The 20524-nt window shown below is 45.9% G+C and overlaps 1 pseudogene; it reads right to left on the bottom strand.

Annotated features, from left to right (window-relative positions):
* Window positions 1-7932: 7932 nt before the first annotated feature.
* On the bottom strand, window positions 7933-19901 carry LOC136476673 (putative F-box/FBD/LRR-repeat protein At5g56810; annotated as a pseudogene).
* Between the last annotated feature and the right edge of the window lie 623 nt (window positions 19902-20524).

Here is a 20524-nt window from a genome sequence, read left to right as displayed (position 1 = left end):
TGATTGGATATCGACATCATAAATATGCGATTTGAGTATTCGGATACGGATACAATATCGGATGTTGGATATCTAGACTCGGATATGAACAGATCTCAACCCCTCTAAACGGATTCAGTTTCGAATACGGTCGGAAAATATCCATACCGTTTTCATCCCTACTGTCGAGATGAGGGCCATTGTTGGACCATGACGATGTAGTTCCGACGGTTGAAGGTGGTGCCTCACTCAGAGTGAAAATCGACGATGTCATTGTTGAAGAAATTCCCACGAAGTTCGCCTAGTTAGCACGCGAACTTTTGTGGGAATTATCATTAACAATGTAGATTAATGTTTCAAGCACAGGGAATCAGATGGGTAGCACATCACGCAATACATATACTTGTTCAAGCAATGTGTACCCTACATCCAATAGAGAATTGATCTATTATCTTGTATGCTCGGGTTTACAAGGGGGCTAATGAATTTGTGTAGCTATATAGAAGTGAATTGCTTCAAGGTATGCTAAGGTATGATCAGGTGACTGATCAGGACTCCCTACCCCTCCTTATATATATAGTTCGGAGGTAGGGGTACATCTAGAGTCATAATCTGTTTACATATGGGTTTCTTAGTTTGTTACAAGAAAACTAGTCAGATAGAGTTGGTTTCTAAGTACATCTTGCTATGCTTTATCCTCCAAGTAGATGAGGTAGAGGTACCTTGTCGGCCTCTCAGATTGGCTGCTTGTTATGTCTCATCCCATTTGGGATATTTTAATTTCTATGAGGCGAGGTACCTGAGTACCAATATACCAACAGTATGACTTTGGCCAAAGCTAATGTGACATGTGAAAAAAAGAGGGCGTGTTAACAGGCAGAGGTACCATAATATTGGTATATAATTTGATAGATGATATGCCACAATAATATCAGTCAACAAATAGCTAGAGGAACCCTCTCATTTATTTCTCTTGCATCTAATAAGAGGATTCTGTGAAACTAAAAATGGATATCTTCAATATTAAATAGGCATTGAATACCTCTACGTATCTCTATTCATAATTAATATACAATATCTTGGTTGCACCATAGGGTATCTATCTTCCACAATGTCTCTGATCAAAGGCTCATCAAGCATTCAAAGCATGAAGCCTGTGTAGACTATCACCATGTGCTTTACCCTATATATAGGAGCATGTAGGCCACGGTTCTAAACATAACCTCGGGATTATTAGGGCTTAGGGCCTTGTTCGTTCACTCATTTGGTCAGCACTTGCTAAATTATACTATTAGCAAAGATGTTACCTAAGAAAGTAGCTGTTCTCCTAGTGTTCACAGTGATTTCTCTTGAGAGTGCTGTGACTAGTGGATGGCCGGGTAAGAAATGTACAAATGAAGAAAAGAACTACATCTTGCATGTATGTGGGCCCTACATCATGGCATCAAACCCCTGTAGACTCCCACCTAAAACTGATGCCTGTTGTGCGGCCGTGATAATAGCACAGAGCCTCGGTGTGGGAAGGATGAAGTGTATCGTCGATCGACTTACACGCACAGAGAAGCGGCAATACGATGCAAGAACGATGCTATATTTGGCAACATATTGCATATAACCTTCACCTCTTGCTCCATGATCTGCTAAGGTAAAATTATGTGTGTTCATGGTTCTTATTTTCATACTAGTCCGACGCAACATGCAAGTATAGCAGAAGCTAAGAAATTGATCAATCTTTAAATCATGATTCTCTACTAGGTCAGGGTTGTAACGATGCTGATGAAGTGCATGGACATCACTGCTACAAAACGGTTTCTGGAGAGGCGGTTGTTCTTGAAATTGAATGAAGATACATCCTCTAGTTAAATAAAATCGATGAAAGCATGACCATTGTAACTTGTATCTTCAATGATTCGTGATATGGTATTCTCCCAGATGATAAATGGGGACTGTCTGTTTGGTTAGTTTGATCAAAGGATATGACTTATTACCCTCAGTTAATAGGTCATCCATAATTATCTTTCTACTTGCTTGTGCCAATATAAAAAAGGACTTCTACCTTTAAAATTCATCCCAAACTATTAAGACGTATTGGTGCTTCATTTAGAGGTATCAATTGATTAGGAAAATTTAGTTGTGTCATCGTAACTTTGGTGATTGGTAAAGGTGCATGGGTTCACTAAATAGGGAGGCACTAATTGTGCAATTATAATCTAGGTGCTTGATTGAGGGGCATTGGTTAGCTGAATAGGCAGTAATTAATTATGTTATTTTAATCTTGGTGCTTTATTGAGGGAATTATAGTTATTTCTCTTCATCCTTAATCTAGAAATCCTAATATTTTGTTGGAAGAGAATATAGAATAGGATAAATTGATAAGAAATTGTGGTAGAGAATCAGTCTGCTGAGTTCTGCTCCAAATCTCTAATTAGATTTGATTATCTGGCACACCAATCATGACATGACAATACAATTTTCATTTTAATATGATGGCAACAAAAGAAACATGGCATATTATGTTATATTTTGGGATAAAAATACAAGAAACGTGTCAACTAGATTAGATCCAACTATGTTGGACCCACCAATAAAGCTAGGTAGGGTGGCCACCCTACCTATCCTTGATGGCAAGAATCCCCGCCCCATCTCTCCAAGTGTTCTAATGCGTAGCTCGTCCATCACTCGGTTGAACTACTTTGTTTGTTGATTTGGGAAGAAGAGAAATGAAAGAATATGGCACAAACCATAAACCATTTTTGCATTAAAGACCGTGTTTCATGTGTAGTCAATAATGCAACACTCATTCAGGTGATAGTTGAGAGTAAACGGTGTATAAAACTGACGAATATGTATACCAGGCTAATCCTCACCTCCCATGTATTATAGCACCTGATACTTGGCCAAGTTGACACCTAAACGAGTGCAAAGGCTACCGAGTTCCACAACCCAACTTGGACAAGGGGGAACTCAGCTAAGGTGGGAATGTGGGATTAGTGCCAGGGGTTTTAATTTGATCCCGCCGATCAGGTAGGCCACACTAGGAGCACTACTACTTAAAATCTTTTACGAGGCGTTTGAAAGGTCCTTGTGTGGTTTTGGTAATTAAGTGACAACCTAGGTGGACTAATTGTGTTTATGTGAGATACACGGGTGATTAGCCCACAGGTACATGTGTGTGAGCAACATATGCCATGGAGGTGGAAATGGCTCGGAGATGTTGCAAAGCTCACACATGTGATGATGAAGGAGCTCATTGCACATGAGACATGACATTGAGTCATGTGATCAAGGTGGAGAAGATTAAGACAAGACTTGCGGGCTGGGCGTCTGCCTCCATTAATCGGTGGTAGGGCCGCCGGCCAAGCGCCTGCATCAGTTAAGTCTTAACGGAGGCGGACATCATAACGCAACCACCTCCATTAATCTAATAACCGAGACAATCACCTCAAAACAACCGCCTCGGTTAATCACTTAACGGAGGCGGGCTACTTAAATCACCTACCTCGGTTAATCACTTAACAGAGGTCGATGGCTAAGGGTGAGCGCCTCGGTTAATACATTAACCGAGGTGGACTAGCCAACTACCTCCGTAGGTCTGGATTAACCATGACCTTTGGACAGAGGTGGATGGTTTGTCCGCCTCGGTTAATCCAAAACTCCCATCTTGGTTAAATTTATTGTAGTAGTGGAGGGTGTGCCCCCATGGAACTCAGTGCTCTCCTGTGTAATGAACGTTTGAGTAAAGCATGGAAAGCTCGGCGAAACTTTCCTTCCACTCGAAGGGTCAAAGGCTGGTCATACAAGGCTATCACCTCAATGTAGTGTCCATAGTGCCGAGCGTGTTGCCCACAAGCACTACAGGGGAGGGCACGCCCCCTTACTAAATAGGAGATAAGGACAGGCCATGCCGCCTGCCCTTGAAATGCCACTGGCACCACTGCCTGTTAGTGAACGTTGGATGTGGATAGCCATGCCCTCCACATCTTCCGCCCCAAGCATGTGGATGATGGATCCTAAGACCTCGAACCAATAAGGATGGATAAAAGCATCGTACAAAGAAGCCAACGTGAAGTACCCCTCCATCTTTTTTGTAACCTGCCACCCAGAAACAATATAACAGGAGGTCATGATTCTCTTTCTCTTAGGTATCTAAACATTCTCGACTCCCATGTCTTTGCACTCTAGCTTTCACGCTCGAACCTCTTGTGTTGTAACCCCTATTAAAAACATTCAGGCTCTCAAGCTCACCAACACGAATGAACATCACCACTGGACGTAGGGAACATCACCTAAACTAGTATAATTCCTGAGTCTTAGCACCAAGCCGTCTGAGACCATACATACCATTTAGAGAAGCTATAGATGCAACAACTTAAACATACGACACCACCATACCACATTTAGCTTTGTTTTTCCGGTTGCATTTTCTAAAATTTCATTGGTTCATTCAATACTTCAAGTTATTTGGCATTCTCCAATATAAGCAAGCATAAATGACCCATAATTAAATGTGGCATCCATTGTATTCCTTTGTGCATTATTTTTGTTATCGTTACAATATATTCACGAACCCACCTAGAAATTCTGGCCGGGTCCATGTTAAGAAAAAAAGGTGACATTCTTGTGCATATTTGTAATGATGCAAATAGACGAATGTGACATATGTACATTATATTTTGGAATACAAATTAAAGAGACGTGACACGCTATGCACATGACGTTTTTTATTGTGTATCGTGGCACAAGAAAAGAAAGATGTATTTGACATTTGTTTTGAGAGGAACTACTTTATAGTGCACACAAACCTTTTTTAAACTATCCATATGCTTGTCTTGTAGTGACTCAGATCTCTCCTCTCTGTTAGGATCCTCTACTACCCCCCCCCCCCCCCACCCACCCACTCATTGAGTAGTATAAGAATTATTATTCTCGATCTCTGTAGGGTAACATTGTCACTTATTACTCTGCTTTTTTCCCAAATAGATACAACAATCTAATAATCTCTTCCAGTTTTCTCTTCTTTAATAAATGTGTACGCCGCCTGAATATTTGGTCGGTGTGATGCATCATTCGAATCTTAGGGTGTTACATGCATGTTCCTTGCAAACATCTAAATAAAACCACCAATTTTAAACCACCATATAATTAATCAGATCCAATTACTGGCTTCTGTGCATAGGCAGAGCTATCTAGGTCTAGGTGGCACTATGGGGGCATGGACCACCTTAAAATTTGATCCAAGGTAAAACTATACAGTAGATGAGCTACCTAAAATTATGAAATTTACATATTGACCATCCTATAATTTGGCCTTACATATATGAGATGAGATGGGCCACCCTGATTCTAAATCCTATCTAGCCACTACTTCTGCGTTAATCGTCAAATTGATCCTATTTGCAACTCTAGTGTAACTACATAGGAGAGCATGGAGAGTATAATTGAGATTAAGATGACACCATCAAAAGCTTATTCGGTTCAGTGGCGACATTGATTAGTTTGGTGCCACGATTGATAGTCGATGGGGTGCAGTCGGTGTTGATGATAAATGAACAGGGTGTTGTGTGGATATCTGTCTCTCAATAGCGAGTTGTTCTGCAGGTTAATGGGGGGCTTGTAGAGTCATCATTAAAACATTGAGTCCTCGCTACCAGAACATGAGAGTGTTATGGTCGAAAAAAGTAGCCAATGTACCACTCCAAGATATGCTTAATTTTTTGCTAGATATTGCCTATACATGCCTTGAATTACTTTCATATCTTTGAAACTTAAAATGGATACCTTCAATATTAAGTGTTGGCAATGAATATCTCTGGAGATCTATTCATAAATGATACAATATCTAGGTTGCACAATAGGGTATCTATCTTTCACATGGTTCAATCAAAAGATTCAGGAATTAAACCTTTTGTATACTACGACTGTATGCTTTGTTGCCTCCTATATATAAGTAGAGCAGTTAGGCCAGAGCTCTAAACATAGCATCAAGCTTAGGCTTTCTTCATTCACCTTTTTGGCCAGTCAGCACTTGCTAAATCATATTAGCACTGAATAATATGTTACTTAACAAAGTAGCTGTTCTCCCCCTACTAGTGTTCGTAGTAATTTCTCTTGACCATGTGAGCGGTGGATACTGTGGTAACAAATGTACGTGTACAAATAAACAGAAGAAGGTCATTTTAGAAGCATGTGGGCCCTACATCGTGAAATCACACATCCCTATGCGTCCACCCAACACAAATAATCCCTGTTGTTACGCTGTGAGAACACTGCAGAGCCTTGGCGAGGGAATGATGCAATGTGTCGTCGATATACTTAACAATACAGAGAAGCGACAATATGATGCATCAAAGATGCTATATATAAAACGATTCTGCACACAACATTCATCTCATGCTTCAACTGCTAAGGTAAAAAATCACGTGTTGATGGTTCCTTTCATACTTAGTCCTCCACAAAATGCAAGCATGGGGATAAGCTAAGAAATTGATCAATGATTTACTCATGATTCTGTGGCAGGTCATGGTGTAAAGATCCTGATGGAAGTGCATGGTCATATAGTAAGGAGTCTGAACAAAAATATATCCGCTTAAGAAATAAAATCAATAAATTTAAACTTATTGTAACTTACAGTATCTTTGATGGCTCCCACTATATATTTATGGTACTTTCATATAATTAATTATGGGTCTTCTATTTTGTTAGATATGATAAAATTAATATGATCCATTATCTTCAATGAATTAATAGTTCATTACATTTACATAAAACAGTGGAATGTGGAGATAATTAGCAATGAACAGATGCCAGTGGCACAGCCAGCCACGGCATGGGCCCGCTAAGACATGGCTCGATTAGGGTGGGCCTAGCATGATACTTCATGCGTGCAGGACCAACGATCCCGGTCATCATGACAAGTTGTGCCTACCTAGCAACATGACACAATAGTTGTTCATAGATCCAGCCATCAATATAAATACACAAATCTCAAATCAAGTGAGCAAACTTGGAGAAGGGACACCGATCACATGTGACATCGCTATGGTGGTTGGCGGACCGAGTCGATGCCAGGAGCACCAACCGAGCACCCTCATGGTCGATGTTGTCCTCTCTTAGTACCTTGGCCCTCTCTAGCCTAAAAGATTAGAAGCCTTCGAGCCAGGGCAAAGGACAGAGGAGAAGCTCCATCAAGTCAGAGATGATGGAGGAGAACTGAGAATCTAGTAGATACAGAGGAGACCACGATGGGGGAAGCCAAGATGGCAGAGAGAAGTGCGGTGAGGGATGAGGGCGAGAGAACCTAAGAGGCGATAAAGGGTGAGGGTAATGAATCAGGGTTAGGAAGGGCTGCACCTGCGCGTGGTTTATATACCTTGAAAGGGTGTTCATCAATCACTACCACCCCAAATCCGAAATTAGGGCCAATAAGCTAGATGTGTTCCATAACATAACATACTGATAGGACTCAACAGATGTGCATAGAAAAAAAAGGACCGAGATACATGTGAGGGATTCATGTTTTAATTGGTATAGGGTTATGTTATGGCAAAACAAATAGTTGCACATGAGTTGCATTACACATGCACAACAAGTGTATTGACATGTAATAGGTCCAATAGTTTTAGAGAAGCCATTAATTGTATTATATATGTTCGTAACATAATGTAATGACATGTGACGGGTCTTGTTTGACGAATAACACCAAAGCCATAGGGGACAAGAGAAATTTACTCTCTTTTTTCTCAAGTTCAACTTATCTTAGTTATAATTAAAATCTCTAGAATACACATACACTTTATTGTTTATTCAAGGACAGATGAAGTATATAAGTAGGAGAAGAGAGATGATGCAATGCGCGAGACAATATTTATTAATTCGTACCCATCTAATAATATCAATCTGAATGATAGAATCAGGTAGCCAACCACAACAGTCAACCGACGAAGAAACATCAACTGAAGAAACGGAAACAATCTCCCACCACACACATCATGTATTCTAAGAAAACTAAATGGTTCACATGCCCAGTAATTCTCAAGAAACAAAGCACGATTATCTATAATAACTTTACTAAAGTGACCATGCAGTGCACATTTAAGATAACTTGTCCAACAACCAAAGAAACCAAGCACAGTTCACTAAAGATAAAATCTAAAATTGTTACACATGGCAACACAATGCAAGATAACTTATGAAAACTTCCACCCTTCAACTTGGCACCGGCTGCAGCAACTTGCAAGGTCTGCCTAGACCATAGGCCCCAAACCATCGTCCACTGCGGTGGCAATGCACTGTGGGCAATGCTCCAGAACGGTCAGCTTAGTTGCAGGCGCAACTTTATCCTCGATGTACCTTCTTATAGCCACCACTGCTCTAGAAGCTTGCTCGACCATAAACTTGCTATAGGGCAAGCCAAGACCATCAAAGCAACATGGAGCGCCACGAATGGTATCCAATGTAAGGCTCTCGAGTGAGACTGCGCTCTTGACAATGCAACATGTTAGCTCAACCAAGCTCTTTGTAGAGTGGAATCCTGAGATCTCCATACTCTTGAGGTGGTCGTGACGCCGTTCTGATAGCTCCCTCAGATCTGAAGAACCTACCAATTCATGCCCCATATCTGCCAAAGGTACCTGAAGACAATGTATATTAAAACTAGCTAGGAAATTGAATCTATGGATATCGGATGCACCCGAATGAGCATCCATTAATTTGCTGGATATATAGAATGGATAGCGCCTCTACCTCCAGCCACCATGTCTCCAAGGAAGGAGATGCATCCAAGAAAGAAATCAAAGAAGAATAAACGTAGGATGGGGACAAGGTCGATGAAGTAATCTGAATGTTCAGGTACTTGAGGTTGACGAATTTGGAGGGCAGCATTGGTGTATTCTCCTGCACAACAGATATATGTCATGTTCAGATTAATTATGCGCTTGCACACATATATGACTACTGTCGATCATATGGATTGTATAGATACTCTGCATAGTATACCTCATGGCTCGAACTTAAAGAAAGAGTCTCAAGATTTGGCATAATGGACAGAAGCTTAGCACGAGCATAACCGGCAGCAGTAGCAACAAACAAGTTCAAGAGCTTGATCGTTTGCGATGCTTCTCCAAGCAAGAGTTTTATAAGTCTTCCAAAGAGGGTAAAATTGGAGATACTTGGAGCTTTGTTCTCTATAATTTGCATAGCATAATGTTAGAATATACATGTATATGTGCTGTGCGTGTATGGGCCTGTGCCTGGTATAGCCGGCCAGCCCTATATTTGGTTAGAGAGATATGAGGAGATCTCTGTTGGTTCTGTTTCTATAAGCCACAAGATCTCCTCTTCCCTATATATATGTACATAGGACTCTCCAATCAATTCAATCCAATATTCCACGCAATCTCTATTGCTTTCATGGTATCACGAGTCTAGGGTTCCCTTCCGCTCCTGCTCGCCGCCGCAAATTCGCGTGCGCATCCTCTGCAGCACCAATCATGCCCGGCGATCCTCCACCCCCTGCTCCCCAGCCGCACGCTCCGCAGCCCTCGAGCGCAGCCTCCGGCATCGTCACCGACGCCTCTGGTGCTGCAGCCATCGCTGCCCAGGAGAAGCGCGCCCATGCCGACGCTGCTCGCCTCCGCGAGCGCGCGGCCCAGGCTCGCCACGCCGCTGCCCTCGCCCGCGTGGCTGAGGCTGACCGCGTGGCTGCTGCAGCGCAGGCTGAGCGCGACGCCGCCGAAACTCGCCTCCGCGCTGCCCTGGCTCGCGCCGCCCTCGAGCGTGCTGCGACCCAACCCCTCCCTGGAAGTGACGACGGTTCCGGCGGCGAAGACTCCGACGCCGGCGACGATCCCCTCCAGGATGCTCTCTTCCAGCACGAGGCCGCAGCCTTGATCAATCTGCATGCCCAAGCCGTGGCTGTGCAGAACATCCATCTCCTCGTGCCGCTCGTCCTCGACGTCTCTTCGACGTTCTACGGCCGCTGGCGCGAGTCCTTCCTCCACGTCGTCGGCCGCTACTCTCTGGAGAGTCACGTTCTCTCCGACGCGTCCACTCCCACCTCGCCGGATTGGGTGCGCATGGACTACGTCGTTCGGACTTGGCTCGGCGGCACCATCACCGACGCCCTCGCCGAGACCGCCATCGAACCGGGCAACACTGCCCGTGTCTCATGGCTCGCCATCGAGTCCCAGTTCCGTGGGAATCGCGAAACCCGTGCCCTCCACCTCGACGCGGAATTCCGCAACTTCAAGCAAGGCGATCAAGACATCACCACCTATTGCAGGAAGCTCAAGGGCATGGCTGATGCTCTCCGCGACCTTGGCGAGCCCGTTCTAGACCGCACGCTTGTGCTAAACCTCATCCGCGGTCTCAATGGCCGCTTTGAAGCCATTGGGCTCCACCTTCGTCGCGGGCATCCCTTCCCTTCCTTTTTGCAGGCCCGCAATGATCTTCTCCTTGAAGAGCTCACCATGGAGGCGACTGCGCCGGCTACTGCTCTTCATGTCGGGGCTGCCACCCCCTCCAGCGGCTCGCGGCCGCCGTCTGCTCCTCAAGCACCTCCAGCCGCGCCTCCACAGCAGCGGCCGCCGGGTCAACAACAGCCCTCCAACGGTGGGGGGGGCAAGCGCGCCCGGCGCGGCAAGCGCGGTGGTGGCGGCCGTGGCCAAATGCCCAACAGTGGGCAGCAATCAGCGTCTTGGCCTAATCTTCATCAACCATGGACCGGATCCATCAACATGTGGCCTGGACCCCGGCCATCGACGCTCCCGCACCCTCATGCTCTCCTCGGCGGCGTGCAGCAGCCTCTAGGCGGACAGCAGATGCCTCATGCACTGCTGGCCGGCGCACAACAGGGCTGGGGTGTCCACCCGGGCGTGCAGCAGTGGGCACTGCCCCCAGCGGGCCTCTACAGCCCGGCTGTTGGCTCCCCAGGCTGGGATGCGGCAAGCTTGGCTGCCAACTTCCAAACGATGTCGCTGCAGCAGCCCCCATCCAGCAACTGGTACTTCGACTCCGGCGCCACCAACCATATGACTTCTGATGCTGGTACAGTCACTGCTCCCTTCACTCCACTTTCATCATCACCATCCCATATTGTTGTCGGTAATGGACACCTTCTTCCCGTTACTTCCACTGGCGTTACCAATTTTCCTCATAACCTTCATCTTAATAATGTCCTTGTTTCTCCTGGCCTTATTAAGAATCTTATTTCGGTACGTCAGTTTACTTCCGATAACAATTGTTCTGTGGAGTTTGACCCTCTTGGCTGTTCTGTGAAGGATCTACATTCTCGGAGAGAGATCGTCCGGTGTGACAGCTTCGGTCCCCTCTACCCACTACAGTTCCATGAGCCTGCCTCTACTCTGATCGCCACCTCCAGTCCTTCGCTTTGGCACCAGCGTCTTGGTCATCCCGGTCATGAAGTCTTGTCTAGGCTAGCCCAATCGTCTGCTATTCCATGTAATAATAGTGCCAGTCAAACATTATGTCATGCTTGTCAGTTGGGGCGTCATACTCGTTTGCCATTTCATGCGTCCAATTCCAGAACCACTCATATTTTCCAATTAATACATTGTGATTTGTGGACCTCGCCTATTCCAAGTGTTGCTGGATGCAAGTATTATCTTGTCGTTCTTGATGACTTTTCGCACTACCTCTGGACTTTTCCACTTCGGTTAAAGTCAGACACCTTTTCGACCCTGTCTAACTTCTTTGCATATGTTGCTACACAGTTCGGTGTCTCTATTCAGGGTATTCAGTGCGACAATGGACGCGAGTTCGACAATCATGCTTCCCGTGCCTTCTTCCTCTCTCACGGCGTGCAGCTACGCATGTCTTGTCCTTACACCTCCTCCCAAAACGGTAAAGCCGAACGCATTATTCGTACCATCAATAATGTTGTTCGCTCCCTCCTGTTCCAGGCTAGTGTCCCTCCAGCCTATTGGGTTGAGGCCCTCTCCACCGCCACACTGCTCCTTAACATTCTCCCTACCAAGACACTCAATTTCTCCACCCCTCATATGGTCCTATATGGGTCTCCACCCTCTTATGAGCATCTTCGTGTTTTTGGGTGCCGTTGCTATCCCAACCTTTCAGCCACCGCTCCCCACAAACTCGCCCCCCGTTCCTCCTTGTGTGTTTTTCTTGGCTATTCCCCTCATCACAAAGGATACTGCTGTCTTGACAGGTCCTCCAACCGGATCATCATATCCCGGCATGTCGTCTTTGATGAGACATCCTATCCCTTCTCCGAGGATTCCGCTCGTCCTACTCCCCAGGACTTCGAGTTCTTGGACTCTACTGACCCTGTGATGGCTCCACCAGTGTCGTCATTTTTTATGCCTGCAGGTTCTCCCGGCGCCGCCGCTGCACAGCCACGTGCGGCTGTGTTTCCAGGGAGCAGCGCCCCATGGCTTGCTGCTGCTCCCCTGGCCCCTGGCGCATCATCTACAGCAGGCCCGGCTGCAACAGCCGGTCATGCACCACCAGCAGCTGGCTCCTCCATCAGCCAGCCAGCTGGTCTGGGCAATCAGGCACGTGCACCACCAGCAGCTGGCCCCTCCAGCAGCCAGCCGGCTGGTCTGGACAGTCGCCCTGTTGGTCCTCCACCCGGCTTCCAGCGCTGGGATGGGCAGGCTGCTACGGCGCCGGTCCCACCAGTTCGGCTGACATACAGTCGTCGCCCACGGCCTCCATCTCCACCTGCTCCACCTGCTCCACCACCACCGGCTGCTACTGCTGTTCGCCTTCCACCTGGGGCGGTTCCCATCGTCCCTGTGGTCAATCAGCATGCCATGAGGACGCGTGGGAAAGCCGGTTTCCGACAGCCGGCGGCATTTCAGACGACCTCCCTGTCGCCGATCCCGCGGACGTATCGCGCCGCTCTTGCTGACCCCCATTGGCGTGCAGCTATGCAGGAGGAGTTCTCAGCTCTGCTTGTCAACCACACTTGGGATCTAGTTCCGCGACCACCGCGCTCTAATGTGGTGACTGGCAAGTGGGTCTTCAAACACAAGTTCAGGGCAGACGGTTCTCTCGAGCGCTACAAGGCGCGCTGGGTTCTTCGTGGATTCACCCAGCGCCCAGGCATTGACTACGATGAGACTTTCAGCCCCGTTGTGAAGCCCGCCACTGTTCGCACAGTTCTCTCGTTGGCTGTCTCACGCAGTTGGCCAGTTCATCAGCTTGATGTGAAGAATGCATTCCTCCATGGGACCCTCTCCGAGACAGTCTACTGCGCCCAGCCAGCAGGATTTGAGGATAATTCTTGCCCGGATTTTGTCTGCCGCTTAAACAGGTCCTTATACGGCCTGAAACAGGCGCCCCGTGCTTGGTATAGCAGGTTCGCCACGTTCCTTCTCCAGTTGGGCTTTGTTGAGACCAAGTCGGACACATCCTTATTTGTTTATCGTCGGGGTTCTGAGACTGCATATCTCCTGCTCTATGTTGATGATATTGTGCTGACTGCTTCCTCAGCGGATCTACGCCAGCGTATTATTGCAGCGCTTCAGCGGGAATTTTCTATGAAGGATTTGGGAGAACTCCATCATTTTCTGGGCATGCAGGTTCAGCGCACCAGCTGTGGTCTTTTCTTATCTCAACATCAGTATATGCTGGACATCTTAGATCGTGCTGGTATGGCAGATTGCAAGCCCTGCTCTACTCCGGTTGATATCAACCCGAAGCTCTCAGCTGATGGCAACCCCATTGCAGATCCTACGGATTTTCGCAGCCTAGCAGGAGCTCTGCAGTATCTCACTTTCACACGGCCGGACATTGCTTATGCCGTGCAGCAAGTGTGTCTTCATATGCATGATCCGCAAGAGCCTCACCTTGCAGCTTTGAAGCGCATACTGCGCTATGTTCGTGGCACTTAGTTGGGGTTACACATTCGAGCCTCCAGTCAGCTTGATCTTGTTGTCTACTCCGATGCCGACTGGGCCGGCTGTCCTGACACTCGTAAGTCCACCTCGGGCTACGCGGTGTTCCTCGGTGACACTTTGATTTCCTGGTCCTCCAAGCGCCAGAACACGGTCTCTCGCTCCAGTGCTGAAGCTGAGTATCGTGCGGTCGCCAATGCCGTCGCCGAAGCTTCTTGGTTGCGCCAGTTGTTGTCTGAGCTGCATACACCCCTGCGCCATGCCACACACGTCCCGACGACGTCCCAGTTCGCCGACATTTTTACCAAAGGCTTGCCTACTGCTGTCTTCACGGAGTTTCGGTACAGTCTCAACGTTCGACCCATCGATGCTGTGACTGCGGGGGCGTGTTAGAATATACATGTATATGTGCTGTGCGTGTATGGGCCTGTGCCTGGTATAGCCGGCCAACCCTATATTTGGTTAGAGAGATATGAGGAGATCTCTGTTGGTTCTGTTTCTATAAGCCACAAGATCTCCTCTTCCCTATATATATATGTACATAGGACTCTCCAATCAATTCAATCCAATATTCCACGCAATCTCTATTGCTTTCACATAACATCCATCAACCAACAGGTAGCTAAGCCGCTGCAGCACGGAAGGTATCTTCAGGGAAACTATCTCTCTGCAATCCTTGAGGTCCAAGCTGGCAAGCTCTCCAAAGCAAGGGAGTTGGAAAGAAGGCACTCTAATTCACCCCCCGTGATACACACAGAACACAGACGCAAACTTGTTAAGCTTCTCAAGGGTCCAAGTTCAGCCGTAGGACGGAAGACACACAAGTGTCAAGTTGAAGAGAACGGATTGAGTTTCTAACCCCCACAGATAAAACTGAGCATGTCAAGTTGTGCTTAGGCAGGCGAAGGTTGAGCTCTTCAATCCGCTGCAGCACGGAAGGTATCTTCAGGGAAACTATCTCTCTGCAATCCTTGAGGTCCAAGCGCTCCAAAGCAAGGGACTTGGAAAGAAGGCACTCTAATTCATCCCCCGTGATACTCACAGAATGCAGACGCAAACTTGTTAGGCTTCTAAAGGGGCCAAGATCAGCCGTGGCGCGGAAGACATAAGTGTCAAGATGAAGAGACCGGATTGAGTTTCTAACCCCCACAGATAAAACTGAGCATGGGAAGCTGTACTTTCTATATATGAATGGAGTCACAAGAGTCAGCTCTTCAATCCCTGGTGTAACAGCAAACTTGAGCCACCTGTCGATATGAGGAAAGCAAGTGTTCTCATCATGTAAATGAAGCCTCAATATCTTCACGCCAATTCCTGTGTGATTTTTCGGGATGCTCTCTATTCTGCGACTTAAACTTCCGTTATGTTTCTTAACTGTTTGCGAACTCAAAATTAGTTTGGAATAAGATCTCCAGGAACTTCGAAAGGCCTGAGAAAGGCAAGCAGCACGAGCAGCAGCATCCACTGGCATTAAAGAATGTATATGACGCCAGACATCCTGCATGCATGCACAATGATGGGATAAAATTTCAACTTTAAAGTCAAGTGGAATTTCAATCAATCAGATAAAGGCATTATGCTCAAAATCAGATAAAGGCAACAGGTAGCTCTCAGCATGCTTGCAAAAAGGATGTGTATTATAGATATGTATAAATTGCCAACTGAATGTAACGGTGGCAGGTAAACTTAGCAATTCACAGAGAAGTTTATCTCTAACAGTATTATTACTAGAGGCTTTTTGTAAGCAGGGCCTTGGTCTAAAATTTACTAGAGGCTTTACGACAAGAGAAAAAAAAATACACATACTCTGCATATAGCCACACAGAGTAGACAATGTGTCTATCAAAACGCAATAGATGATGTCTTATTGTGCAATATCGTCAGGTCAAAATCGCACAGGTGAGAGATCATAGGCTAATACGATTATTTGCATATTTCAATTCATCAAGAGACAACAATACAGCATCAACGGGCACATGCCTGATTATGCAGATATACTCAGGTTCTGGATTTTTTTTTTAAGGAAGCAGGAGGGGTTTTAGGCCCCTACTGATATATATTACAAAAAAACAACAAGCGAATCAGACAGAGAGAGAGAGAGAGCGATTTTATCAAGTGGGAGAGAAAACAACAAGCGAATCAGAGAGAGAGCGAGAGAGGACCGGGAGCCGACGAACGAGCACCCGCGTCGTCGTTGGCCTCGCTCAATGCAACGCGCGGCAACGCCATGACGGCGGCGACCTCTGGGCTCTGGCGGCGACATGATCTGATATGTACGTGCCTGTCTTTGTCAACGAGGAAATAAAAACAGCGACTTCGGCTTTATTAGGTCATCAGGGCTGGAGCTGGACAAGGGGCGCCGGGCTAGGCTTCGACCGTAGGAGTAAATTTTTATTTCAGAAAGAAGAAGAGTTTTCTTTTGGAAGGGGCGAGGAGGTGACCAATTTTTCCCTAAAAAAAGTTATGATCCAACTTGTGCCCCGTGCCCCCGTGGGCTCAAAGGCTTTGTGTGCTCGTGGCATATATATAGGACCGTTTACGCAAACTACTAGTAGATCATCAGATCATGGTCCATGCCCTTTTCTTTAACAATTTCACTTTCTAAAGATTTTTGTTTTTAAGGAAAAAAGTTCTTTTTTTGTTTGCCTCCCTAAACCATCATCGTAGTAGTCTTGCTTTTCTCGTAAAAGTCTAAAACCGGACATCTTACTCTCTCTCAACTCTCGAAACCATTTAAGTTATCTCTGTGCCCTTTTTCAAGAGCTCTAGATATTTTATTTGGGTTCCATAGGTCACAGCCTATCTCTATAATTTTCTAAGAACTTTTAGAAGTTTAGAGGCTTTTTTCTTATTTTAAAAGACTTATCAGATATTTACCTTTTTAACTTAAAAAAGGATGAAACCATCTTTAAAACACTTTTAACCAGAATAGAAAGGCAATTTAAACGGTTTTGAGAATTGAGGATGTAAGAGCATCTTCAGCAGGTTATCTAAACACATTATCTATCCTATATTTGGGTAGTGGAGGTCAAAAAATACACTCCAACACGCTATCTATTAGACTACCTACTTTTATTGGCCTAACAAATTCTCCCCTCCACTACCTACTTCCGTTGGCCCAAGAAACCAGACTACATATTTTTTTCTTCTGGCCCTATTCACTTGAACTATTTTAGCAATACTTTTCAGCGAACAAACAGTATTTTTCTCTCGCAACCAATCAATGTAAGCCAAATTTCAACGAAGATAACACGGTCTCGTTCCTCCCCACGCGACGAATCGCACGCACGCGCAGGTGCTCGGTTCGCCGTCGACCCCCGCAGGGGAGCCCCGCCGGTCCGCTGTAGGGGAGTCACCGTCGGATCCGGCCGCCCCCGGGCGGCTGCTCCTACCCCTCCCCGGCTGGCTCTTCTTCCTCAGCGATGGCGCCCTCCCCGGCCAGCTCTTCTTCCTCAGCGACGCCCCCATCTCTTCTTCCTTGGACGGCGCGGCCTGCAGCCCCCGGCGCGGTGCAGCCTGCCTGCCCTGGCGCGGCGAGGCCTGCCTGCTTCCGGCGCGGCGCAGCTTGCCTGCCCCAGCACGGCCTGCAGCCCTCGACGCGGCGGCGAGCTGCCTCCGGCGCGGTCTGCCTGCCCTCGACGACGGCCCTCGGCGCACCTCCAGCTCCATATGTGGCGAGAAGAACGCCGGTGAGGATACCCACTTGTCATTCTATGCTAGGATGAAAATGGGTAGCCAGTTTAAGGCAGTACTGCTGGAGTTGGGAGCAAAATTTGAACAGTACAAGAATAGATGGCTACATAAACAGATAAATAGGTAGTCTCTTTTAGGTGGTACTCTCTAAGATGTATGGTATTGGAGTCTGAGTAGCAAAGCTAAAGCCTCGATAGTTTAGGGAGGCAAAAAGTATCTTTTTCCTTTTGTAAATAAAAAATTTAAAAAACTTCTTATCCCATCCAAGAAAACAAGCCAGCCCCTCTAGAACATAACAGAGATTTCAACCATGTTGGAACTTCGTAAGTTGCATGAAACCTACACGGTCAATTACCTCAGATTTGAACTAATACATGATACTTCCTCGTATGTCAATCCCATCGTTTGTTGAATGGCAGAAACAAAATATTTAAAGTGTGCATTTGTACCAATGATCTCAACCCAAAGCCCCCAATGCTTGCATAACTCATATGTAGATCAAATACTTGAAGCTAAATTACTTAGAAATACTGCAAGATATATTTTGACTTCATATTTTACTCTATTTCTTAGACAGTTATTAGCTATTCATTAGTTCTTAGTTTATGTATTACTTTATATATAATACATTATTGTTGTTTGATTCATTGTTCGGTTCCTCTTATTTGTTTATTTGGTTGTTAATTTGGTATTTTTCTTGGTTGACGTAGGAAAAATGGATGCAAAGGAAAGGGGAAGGCCAATGGCAAAACAACGAGGTTAAGGACTGTAGTTCATTTACTCTTTTTGCTTAATTCACAATCAGGCTCTGGACATTAGGATTTAGGAAGAGTGGTTACATGATCAAGAATTAACACATCAGCATCTTAAAAATTATAAAAAATTTGAGGGCATGCCCTTCATAGATAGAATAGTGTATGGGGTTGAGCTAGACGAGGATGGAATATAAAAGATGTGGAAAAGGCTGAACAGGTTGCATTTTTAGGGTTTGGGTAAAAATAAACAAAACAGCAGTAGATCTAGTGGACAGTAGCTAGAGCAAAGAAGAACAAGCCACTGCTAACTCAAGAGAAAATAGGATAGTAGATTTTTAGGTGAAAGTTGCAGCAGTTAAAATAAAGCCAGGCTAGTAGGATTGTAGGAACATGACCAATTGTAGCACAAGATGTACTCTATATTTGTAGATAATATTCAGCTAGCACAACTCCACGAATTAGTAGCCCAGTTAGAGATATCATGGTGAAATATGCTTACATCATCAGAATTTTATGCATCATACCTCTGGAAGGCCTGGAATTGAAAATTTCATCATTTTTTCAGCTTGACAGTCATCATCACCATCTTGCTTACAGGGCGAGCCCTTCCTTTTATTCACAGAAGCTATCGATCCACCTGCCACCAACAAGAATGGCTATTATAGCACATCTCAGACATGAACGGATCAAGAAATAAAACGAACTCAAGCATGAAAGTCTTCAGTCTCTTGAAATCTCCACCCAATACCTCTGGCTCAAGGACAGGCTCGTAGTGGAGATGCAACTACAGTGAGAAATTAGAGAGTAGAAAGGACACTAGCTAATTACCTCCACTATGAGAACACACCCTTATCTAAAAAATGAGAACACACCCTTGTGCTCATAAATAAAGACTTACTCCTAAAAGAAAAGAACCCCCCTTTTTACCGAGCAAAGCAGACAGAGGGTTAAAAGGAGCTCTTTGGAGGCCTAACCAACTAAAAGAGAAACACTAAAGTGACAATTTAAGCTCAAACATATAAAAGTTTGGTAGCCGACTCAGTCATCATTTTATATAAAACAACAAGAACAGATTAGCATACACACAACACACAACAGGTAAGAAGATAGGATTAATTTTTCATGGATTGAAGTCTGAAGAAAACAGCAACGGAACCTCGCTGCAAAAGTTGTTGATTCTGAAGCAGCTGTACATAAAACAAGACAGAGGGCGAGCCGGTGAGGTAGGGGCCTTACTGCGGGCTCGGATTTGCCGGCGCCGCCGCCGCTGCCGGTCGCGTTGCAGGGACATGAGTCGCTGCAGCGCCAGCATCCTCATTGGTGCGGGTAGACGGTGATACCTCCCGGAGGGATGTCGAGGAGAAATCACTCCGATTCTGTTTTCAATCCTCAGATCTCTACTCCTCTCCTGTCTATCCATATACAAAAAAAATTATCTCCGTAATATTATTGGCGCCGTCCCCCTCTTTCTCCTCTGTTTTTGGGTTGGCTTTGAACCCAATTTGGGTTCGAATCCCACAAGGCGCGAAAGAAATCGCATCGGAACCGCCGGGCGGAGCTACCTTCCTTGTACGAGCGAGACTGCGAGAGGGATGGGCGACCGCGGAGATTTTTTTAGCATCCTGCTGGCCATTGGGAGGTCCTATCCCTGTCGGCATTCCAGGGGTTCCTTGTACGAGCGAGACTGCGAGAGGGATGGGCGACCGCGGAGATTTTTTTTAGTCAATAATTGCAAACCTATATGGCCACTGGGTATCCCTGTCGGCAATCCAGGGGCCTACAACGTCGTTTGCCCTCGTTTGCCCCTGAAAAGCATACGAACCTACGATGTCCGCTGAATTGTCCTTCGCCTGGCTGGATGTAGGCGTCGAAAGTGAGCGTTGCCTTGGCTAAATGAGTCGTGTGTCCTTAAATTCGGCTCGATTCACTTATTTTTTTACTTGGAACAGTATTTTTTTTTCATAAATTCCTTCAGTATTCCTCCAAACCATCCAGATTCCTCCAGAATTCAGACAAACGAACAGGCCTCTTGTAAAAGGACTAATACAGTTTCAGGCATAAAAAATCTAGGAGTACATTAGTTCACATCCATACAACTATTCAGGAGAACATTAGTTTAGGGCTGGATATCGAGCCAACTCGGCTTGGCTCGGTCCAGCTCGAGCTGGCTCGTTAGGCTAACAAGCCATCTCGGTTCGGCTCGTTAATATTACGAGCTAG

The sequence above is a fragment of the Miscanthus floridulus genome, chromosome 8 (genome assembly GCF_019320115.1).
Source record: "Miscanthus floridulus cultivar M001 chromosome 8, ASM1932011v1, whole genome shotgun sequence".
In the NCBI taxonomy this organism is placed as follows: domain Eukaryota; kingdom Viridiplantae; phylum Streptophyta; class Magnoliopsida; order Poales; family Poaceae; genus Miscanthus; species Miscanthus floridulus.
This window is presented reverse-complemented; position numbering and strand designations above follow the sequence as displayed.